The sequence below is a fragment of the Oncorhynchus gorbuscha genome, unplaced genomic scaffold, assembly GCF_021184085.1.
Source record: "Oncorhynchus gorbuscha isolate QuinsamMale2020 ecotype Even-year unplaced genomic scaffold, OgorEven_v1.0 Un_scaffold_12606, whole genome shotgun sequence".
In the NCBI taxonomy this organism is placed as follows: Eukaryota; Metazoa; Chordata; class Actinopteri; order Salmoniformes; family Salmonidae; genus Oncorhynchus; species Oncorhynchus gorbuscha.
In genome coordinates, this window is record NW_025754936.1 from 1 (window position 1) to 8,423 (window position 8,423).

The following is an 8,423-nucleotide window of genomic DNA, read 5'->3' on the forward strand; positions in this document are numbered from 1 at the left end:
GATGCGAGTGGTCGCATCTGCACGTCGCTCCAACGGGTAGTATAACTTTTTCATTATATTTCATTATATCACAACGGTTTGATTTGTCTTATCTTAGCAATTTCTTCTCAGCTAGCTACATAGCCGTCTTTGTATCAAAGATAATTGCGTAATTATCGTATTTCGCCGTCCTAACGTAGTCTTCACTAGCCAGCTAGCTAACGTCCACTGATTAGCTGCACTGAGAAACTTTTACACTCAACTGAACGACTTGATTAGTTTAGTGTTAGCTACCTACATAGCTGTCTTTGCTGTCTTCGTATCATCGTATCATCGTATCCAAGATAATTGTGTTGTTTAGGTTTAGAGTGTGTAGTCTTAGAGTGATTATCTTAATTTACCGAGGTTAGCTAGCCAGCTATTTGTCGTCCTTAACGTAGGTGACTCTGCTAGCTAGCCAACAGCTAGCCAACGCTAGCCAACGTCTTCTGTATAGAACTCAACTACCCGGTCGCATTCACAGGTTGTATCACATTTTCACTTCATTTCATTACAGTACAACGGTTTGATTTGTTTGATCGTAGCTAGCTACTTAGCTAGCTACATAGCCGTCTTTGTATCAAAGATAATTGTGTAGTCTAGAGCGATTTTCTAGGTTCGCTAGCCATCTATTGTCGTTCTTTTAACGCAACGTAACGTAAACAACACTGCTAGCTAGCCTGCTAGCCCCCGAATAGCAACACTGCAGAAACTATTACACTCAACGGAATGACTTGATTAGTGTAGTGTCAACAACGCACCCACTGCCAGCTGGCCTACTTCAGCAGTACTGTATCATTTTAATCATTTTAGTCAATAAGATTCTTGCTACGTAGCTTAACTTTCTGAACATTCGAGACGTGTAGTCCACTTGTCATTCCAATCTCCTTTGCATTAGCGTAGCCTCTTCTGTAGCCTGTCAACTATGTGTCTGTTTATCCCTGTTCTCTCCTCTCTGCACAGACCATACAAACGCTCCTCACCGCGTGGCCGCGGCCACCCTACTCTGGTGGTCCCAGCGCGCACGACCCACGTGGAGTTCCAGGTCTCCGGTAGCCTCTGGAACTGCCAATCTGCGGTCAACAAGGCAGAGTTCATCTCAGCCTATGCCTCCCTCCAGTCCCTCGACTTCTTGGCACTGACGGAAACATGGATCACCACAGACAACACTGCTACTCCTACTGCTCTCTCTTCGTCCGCCCACGTGTTCTCGCACACCCCGAGAGCGTCTGGTCAGCGGGGTGGTGGCACCGGGATCCTCATCTCTCCCAAGTGGTCATTCTCTCTTTCTCCCTTACCCATCTGTCTATCGCCTCCTTTGAATTCCATGCTGTCACAGTTACTAGCCCTTTCAAGCTTAACATCCTTATCATTTATCGCCCTCCAGGTTCCCTCGGAGAGTTCATCAATGAGCTTGATGCCTTGATAAGCTCCTTTCCTGAGGACGGCTCACCTCTCACAGTTCTGGGCGACTTTAACCTCCCCACGTCTACCTTTGACTCTTTCCTCTCTGCCTCCTTCTTTCCACTCCTCTCCTCTTTTGACCTCACCCTCTCACCTTCCCCCTACTCACAAGGCAGGCAATACGCTCGACCTCATCTTTACTAGATGCTGTTCTTCCACTAACCTCACTGCAACTCCCTCCAAGTCTCCGACCACTGCCTTGTATCCTTTTCCCTCTCGCTCTCATCCAACACCTCCCACACTGCCCCTACTGGATGGTATCGCGCCGTCCCAACCTTCGCTCTCTCTCCCCCGCTACTCTCTCCTCTTCCATCCTATCATCTCTTCCCTCCGCTCAAACCTTCTCCCACCTATCTCCTGATTCTGCCTCCTCAACCCTCCTCTCCTCCCTCTCTGCATCCCTTGACTCTCTATGTCCCCTATCCTCCAGGCCGGCTCGGTCCTCCCCTCCCGCCTCCGTGGCTCGATGACTCATTGCGAGCTCACAGAACAGGGCTCCGGGCAGCCGAGCGGAAATGGAGGAAAACTCGCCTCCCTGCGGACCTGGCATCCTTTCACTCCCTCCTCTCTACATTTTCCTCCTCTGTCTCTGCTGCTAAAGCCACTTTCTACCACGCTAAATTCCAAGCATCTGCCTCTAACCCTAGGAAGCTCTTTGCCACCTTCTCCTCCCTCCTGAATCCTCCGCCCCCTCCCCCTCCTCCCTCTCTGCAGATGACTTCGTCAACCATTTTGAAAAGAAGGTCGACGACATCCGATCCTCGTTTGCTAAGTCAAACGACACCGCTGGTTCTGCTCACACTGCCCTACCCTGTGCTCTGACCTCTTTCTCCCTCTCTCTCCAGATGAAATCTCGCGTCTTGTGACGGCCGGCCGCCCAACAACCTGCCCGCTTGACCCTATCCCCTCCTCTCTTCTCCAGACCATTTCCGGAGACCTTCTCCCTTACCTCACCTCGCTCATCAACTCATCCCTGACCGTTGGCTACGTCCCTTCCGTCTTCAAGAGAGCGAGAGTTGCACCCCTTCTGAAAAAACCTACACTCGATCCCTCCGATGTCAACAATTACAGACCAGTATCCCTTCTTTCTTTTCTCTCCAAAACTCTTGAACGTGCCGTCCTTGGCCAGCTCTCCCGCTATCTCTCTCTGAATGACCTTCTTGATCCAAATCAGTCAGGTTTCAAGACTAGTCATTCAACTGAGACTGCTCTCCTCTGTATCACGGAGGCGCTCCGCACTGCTAAAGCTAACTCTCTCTCCTCTGCTCTCATCCTTCTAGATCTATCGGCTGCCTTCGATACTGTGAACCATCAGATCCTCCTCTCCACCCTCTCCGAGTTGGGCATCTCCCGGCGCGGCCCACGCTTGGATTGCGTCCTACCTGACAGGTCGCTCCTACCAGGTGGCGTGGCGAGAATCTGTCTCCTCACCACGCGCTCTCACCACTGGTGTCCCCCAGGGCTCTGTTCTTGGCCCTCTCCTATTCTCGCTATACACCAAGTCACTTGGCTCTGTCATAACCTCACATGGTCTCTCTTATCATTGCTATGCAGACGACACACAATTAATCTTCTCCTTTCCCCTTCTGATGACCAGGTGGCGAATCGCATCTCTGCATGTCTGGCAGACATATCAGTGTGGATGACGGATCACCACCTCAAGCTGAACCTCGGCAAGACGGAGCTGCTCTTCCTCCCGGGGAAGGACTGCCCGCTCCATGATCTCGCCATCACGGTCGACAACTCCATTGTGTCCTCCTTCCCAGAGCGCCAAGAACCTTGGCGTGATCCTGGACAACACCCTGTCGTTCTCAACTAACATCAAGGCGGTGGCCCGTTCCTGTAGGTTCATGCTCTACAACATCCGCAGAGTACGACCCTGCCTCACACAGGAAGCGGCGCAGGTCCTAATCCAGGCACTTGTCATCTCCCGTCTGGATTACTGCAACTCGCTGTTGGCTGGGCTCCCTGCCTGTGCCATTAAACCCCTTCAACTCATCCAGAACGCCGCAGCCCGTCTGGTGTTCAACCTTCCCAAGTTCTCTCACGTCACCCCGCTCCTCCGTTCTCTCCACTGGCTTCCAGTTGAAGCTCGCATCCGCTACAAGACCATGGTGCTTGCCTACGGAGCTGTGAGGGGAACGGCACCTCAGTACCTCCAGGCTCTGATCAGGCCCTACACCCAAACAAGGGCACTGCGTTCATCCACCTCTGGCCTGCTCGCCTCCCTACCACTGAGGAAGTACAGCTCCCGCTCAGCCCAGTCAAAACTGTTCGCTGCCCTGGCCCCCCAATGGTGGAACAAACTCCCTCACGACGCCAGGACAGCGGAGTCAATCACCACCTTCCGGAGACACCTGAAACCCCACCTCTTTAAGGAATACCTAGGATAGGTTAAGTAATCCCTCTCACCCCACCCCCTAAGTTTTAGATGCACTATTGTTAAGTGACTGTCCCACTGGATGTCATAAGGTGAATGCACCAATTTGTAAGTCGCTCTGGATAAGAGCGTCTGCTACATATTTCCAACACGAATGAAGTGACGAGTGTGAACAAAATATGAAACATTGTCAGTTCTTTGTGGGGCAGCAAGTTTTCAATTAAAAAACGTACCAGGGACTCATAGTATGCATTTACCGTAGGCTAACCATTCGTGCGTAACAAGAGTGCTTATCGACTCCCACCCACTTGTTTCTTTCACGCACAACTATTTTAAAGTTGACAGGGGAGGAGTGTGTCACTGCAAAATCAAGGTAGGTCCTACCGAGATTTGAACTCGGATCGCAGGATTCAGAGTCCTGAGTGCTAACCATTACACCATAGAACCCCATACAGAGTAATTATTGTAGAGTTCCGATTTTCCTGTCCTTAGTACAGCGGATAAACAGCAGATTATGAGATTATTGGTTGGCCATGTGAATAATTCAGCACAAAAAAACAGGAAGGTTCTACCGAGATTTGAACTCGGATCACTGGATTCAAAGTCCAGAGTGCTAACCATTACACCATAGAACCATATTATAAGTCCAAATGGAAATTGAAAAAAAAAAATCTGCGTTTAATTTGCAACAGCGGACTGTCGTTCCTTCACGTGTTGCAAATACTTTCAACTGACAACAATATTTGGACAGCTATATTCTAGTTCCACGAGGCAAATTAATTGACATGGTAGGATCGTCCAAGATTTAAACTCGGATTGTAGGATTCAGAGTCCTGAGTGATAACCTTTACAGCATAGAACTCAATACTCTGTGACGGGTTCAGATTTTACTGTCCTTGGTTCACCGGAAAAACAGATCAAATATTTTCTGGCCAGAAACGGTATCAACTGGGCTACCCTACCATGCATCCACTTGGAAATCCACATATTTCCAACACGAATGAAGTGATGAGTGTGAACAAAATATGAAACATTGTCAGTTCTTTGTGGGGCAGCAAGTTTTCAATTAAAAAACGTACCAGGGACTCATAGTATGCATTTACCGTAGGCTAACCATTTGTGCGTAACAAGAGTGCTTATCGACTCCCACCCACTTGTTTCTTTCACGCACAACTATTTTAAAGTTGACAGGGGAGGAGTGTGTCACTGCAAAATCATGGAAGGTCCTACCGAGATTTGAACTCGGATCGCAGGATTCAGAGTCCTGAGTGCTAACCATTACACCATAGAACCTCATACAGAGTAATTATTGTAGAGTTCCGATTTTCCTGTCCTTAGTACAGCGGATAAACAGCAGATTATGAGATTATTGGTTGGCCATGTGAATAATTCAGCACAAAAAAACAGGAAGGTTCTACCGAGATTTGAACTCGGATCACTGGATTCAAAGTCCAGAGTGCTAACCATTACACCATAGAACCATATTATAAGTCCAAATGGAAATTGAAAAAAAAAAAAATCTGCGTTTAATTTGCAACAGCGGACTGTCGTTCCTTCACGTGTTGCAAATACTTTCAACTGACAACAATATTTGGACAGCTATATTCTAGTTCCACGAGGCAAATTAATTGACATGGTAGGATCGTCCAAGATTTAAACTCGGATTGTAGGATTCAGAGTCCTGAGTGATAACCTTTACAGCATAGAACCCTGTACTCAATACTCTGTGACGGGTTCAGATTTTACTGTCCTTGGTTCACCGGAAAAACAGATCAAATATTTTCTGGCCAGAAACGGTATCAACTGGGCTACCCTACCATGCATCCACTTGGAAATCCACATATTTCCAACACGAATGAAGTGATGAGTGTGAACAAAATATGAAACATTGTCAGTTCTTTGTGGGGCAGCAAGTTTTCAATTAAAAAACGTACCAGGGACTCATAGTATGCATTTACCGTAGGCTAACCATTTGTGCGTAACAAGAGTGCTTATCGACTCCCACCCACTTGTTTCTTTCACGCACAACTATTTTAAAGTTGACAGGGGAGGAGTGTGTCACTGCAAAATCATGGAAGGTCCTACCGAGATTTGAACTCGGATCGCAGGATTCAGAGTCCTGAGTGCTAACCATTACACCATAGAACCCCTTACAGAGTAATATGTGTAGAGTTCCAATTTTCTTGTCCTTAGTACACCGGATAAACAGCAGATTATGAGATTATTGGTTGGCCATGTGAATAATTCAGCACAAAAAAACAGGAAGGTTCTACCGAGATTTGAACTCGGATCACTGGATTCAAAGTCCAGAGTGCTAACCATTATACCATAGAACCATATTCTAAATCCAAATGGAAATTGAAAAAAAAAAATCTGCGTTTAATTTGCAACAGCGGACTGTCGTTCCTTCACGTGTTGCAAATACTTTCAACTGACAACAATATTTGGACAGCTATATTCTAGTTCCACGAGGCAAATTAATTGACATGGTAGGATCGTCCAAGATTTAAACTCGGATTGTAGGATTCAGAGTCCTGAGTGATAACCTTTACAGCATAGAACCCTGTACTCAATACTCTGTGACGGGTTCAGATTTTACTGTCCTTGGTTCACCGGAAAAACAGATCAAATATTTTCTGGCCAGAAACGGTATCAACTGGGCTACCCTACCATGCATCCACTTGGAAATCCACATATTTCCAACACGAATGAAGTGATGAGTGTGAACAAAATATGAAACATTGTCAGTTCTTTGTGGGGCAGCAAGTTTTCAATTAAAAAACGTACCAGGGACTCATAGTATGCATTTACCGTAGGCTAACCATTTGTGCGTAACAAGAGTGCTTATCGACTCCCACCCACTTGTTTCTTTCACGCACAACTATTTTAAAGTTGACAGGGGAGGAGTGTGTCACTGCAAAATCATGGAAGGTCCTACCGAGATTTGAACTCGGATCGCAGGATTCAGAGTCCTGAGTGCTAACCATTACACCATAGAACCTCATACAGAGTAATTATTGTAGAGTTCCGATTTTCCTGTCCTTAGTACAGCGGATAAACAGCAGATTATGAGATTATTGGTTGGCCATGTGAATAATTCAGCACAAAAAAACAGGAAGGTTCTACCGAGATTTGAACTCGGATCACTGGATTCAAAGTCCAGAGTGCTAACCATTACACCATAGAACCATATTATAAGTCCAAATGGAAATTGAAAAAAAAATCTGCGTTTAATTTGCAACAGCGGACTGTCGTTCCTTCACGTGTTGCAAATACTTTCAACTGACAACAATATTTGGACAGCTATATTCTAGTTCCACGAGGCAAATTAATTGACATGGTAGGATCGTCCAAGATTTAAACTCGGATTGTAGGATTCAGAGTCCTGAGTGATAACCTTTACAGCATAGAACTCAATACTCTGTGACGGGTTCAGATTTTACTGTCCTTGGTTCACCGGAAAAACAGATCAAATATTTTCTGGCCAGAAACGGTATCAACTGGGCTACCCTACCATGCATCCACTTGGAAATCCACATATTTCCAACACGAATGAAGTGATGAGTGTGAACAAAATATGAAACATTGTCAGTTCTTTGTGGGGCAGCAAGTTTTCAATTAAAAAACGTACCAGGGACTCATAGTATGCATTTACCGTAGGCTAACCATTCGTGCGTAACAAGAGTGCTTATCGACTCCCACCCACTTGTTTCTTTCACGCACAACTATTTTAAAGTTGACAGGGGAGGAGTGTGTCACTGCATAAACAAGGTAGGTCCTACCGAGATTTGAACTCGGATCGCAGGATTCAGAGTCCTGAGTGCTAACCATTACACCATAGAACCCCTTACAGAGTAATAATTGTAGAGTTCCAATTTTCCTGTCCTTAGTACACCGGATAAACAGCAGATTATGAGATTATTGGTTGGCCATGTGAATAATTCAGCACAAAAAAACAGGAAGGTTCTACCGAGATTTGAACTCGGATCACTGGATTCAAAGTCCAGAGTGCTAACCATTACACCATAGAACCATATTCTAAATCCAAATGGAAATTGAAAAAAAAAAAATCTGCGTTTAATTTGCAACAGCGGACTGTCGTTCCTTCACGTGTTGCAAATACTTTCAACTGACAACAATATTTGGACAGCTATATTCTAGTTCCACGAGGCAAATTAATTGACATGGTAGGATCGTCCAAGATTTAAACTCGGATTGTAGGATTCAGAGTCCTGAGTGATAACCTTTACAGCATAGAACTCAATATCAATACTCTGTGACGGTTCAGATTTTACTGTCCTTGGTTCACCGGAAAAACAGATCAAATATTTTCTGGCCAGAAACGGTATCAACTGGGCTACCCTACCATGCATCCACTTGGAAATCCACATATTTCCAACACGAATGAAGTGACGAGTGTGAACAAAATATGAAACATTGTCAGTTCTTTGTGGGGCAGCAAGTTTTCAATTAAAAAACGTACCAGGGACTCATAGTATGCATTTACCGTAGGCTAACCATTTGTGCGTAACAAGAGTGCTTATTGACTCCCACCCACTTG

The 8,423-nt window shown here is 45.8% G+C and overlaps 10 non-coding genes across 10 annotated transcripts; all 10 read right to left on the reverse strand.

Annotated features, from left to right (window-relative positions):
- Positions 1-4,237: 4,237 nt before the first annotated feature.
- Positions 4,238-4,309, reverse strand: trnaq-cug. The gene has a single exon. It is a non-coding gene; the product is annotated as a tRNA-Gln (tRNA).
- Positions 4,310-4,425: 116 nt separating this feature from the next.
- Positions 4,426-4,497, reverse strand: trnaq-uug. Its single transcript has one exon. It is a non-coding gene; the product is annotated as a tRNA-Gln (tRNA).
- Positions 4,498-5,083: 586 nt separating this feature from the next.
- Positions 5,084-5,155, reverse strand: trnaq-cug. Its single transcript has one exon. It is a non-coding gene; the product is annotated as a tRNA-Gln (tRNA).
- Positions 5,156-5,271: 116 nt separating this feature from the next.
- Positions 5,272-5,343, reverse strand: trnaq-uug. Its single transcript has one exon. It is a non-coding gene; the product is annotated as a tRNA-Gln (tRNA).
- A 595-nt stretch (positions 5,344-5,938) lies between these two features.
- On the reverse strand, positions 5,939-6,010 carry trnaq-cug. Its single transcript has one exon. It is a non-coding gene; the product is annotated as a tRNA-Gln (tRNA).
- Positions 6,011-6,126: 116 nt separating this feature from the next.
- On the reverse strand, positions 6,127-6,198 carry trnaq-uug. Its single transcript has one exon. It is a non-coding gene; the product is annotated as a tRNA-Gln (tRNA).
- A 593-nt stretch (positions 6,199-6,791) lies between these two features.
- Positions 6,792-6,863, reverse strand: trnaq-cug. The gene has a single exon. It is a non-coding gene; the product is annotated as a tRNA-Gln (tRNA).
- A 116-nt stretch (positions 6,864-6,979) lies between these two features.
- trnaq-uug lies at positions 6,980-7,051 on the reverse strand. Its single transcript has one exon. It is a non-coding gene; the product is annotated as a tRNA-Gln (tRNA).
- A 584-nt stretch (positions 7,052-7,635) lies between these two features.
- On the reverse strand, positions 7,636-7,707 carry trnaq-cug. Its single transcript has one exon. It is a non-coding gene; the product is annotated as a tRNA-Gln (tRNA).
- A 116-nt stretch (positions 7,708-7,823) lies between these two features.
- On the reverse strand, positions 7,824-7,895 carry trnaq-uug. The gene has a single exon. It is a non-coding gene; the product is annotated as a tRNA-Gln (tRNA).
- Between the last annotated feature and the right edge of the window lie 528 nt (positions 7,896-8,423).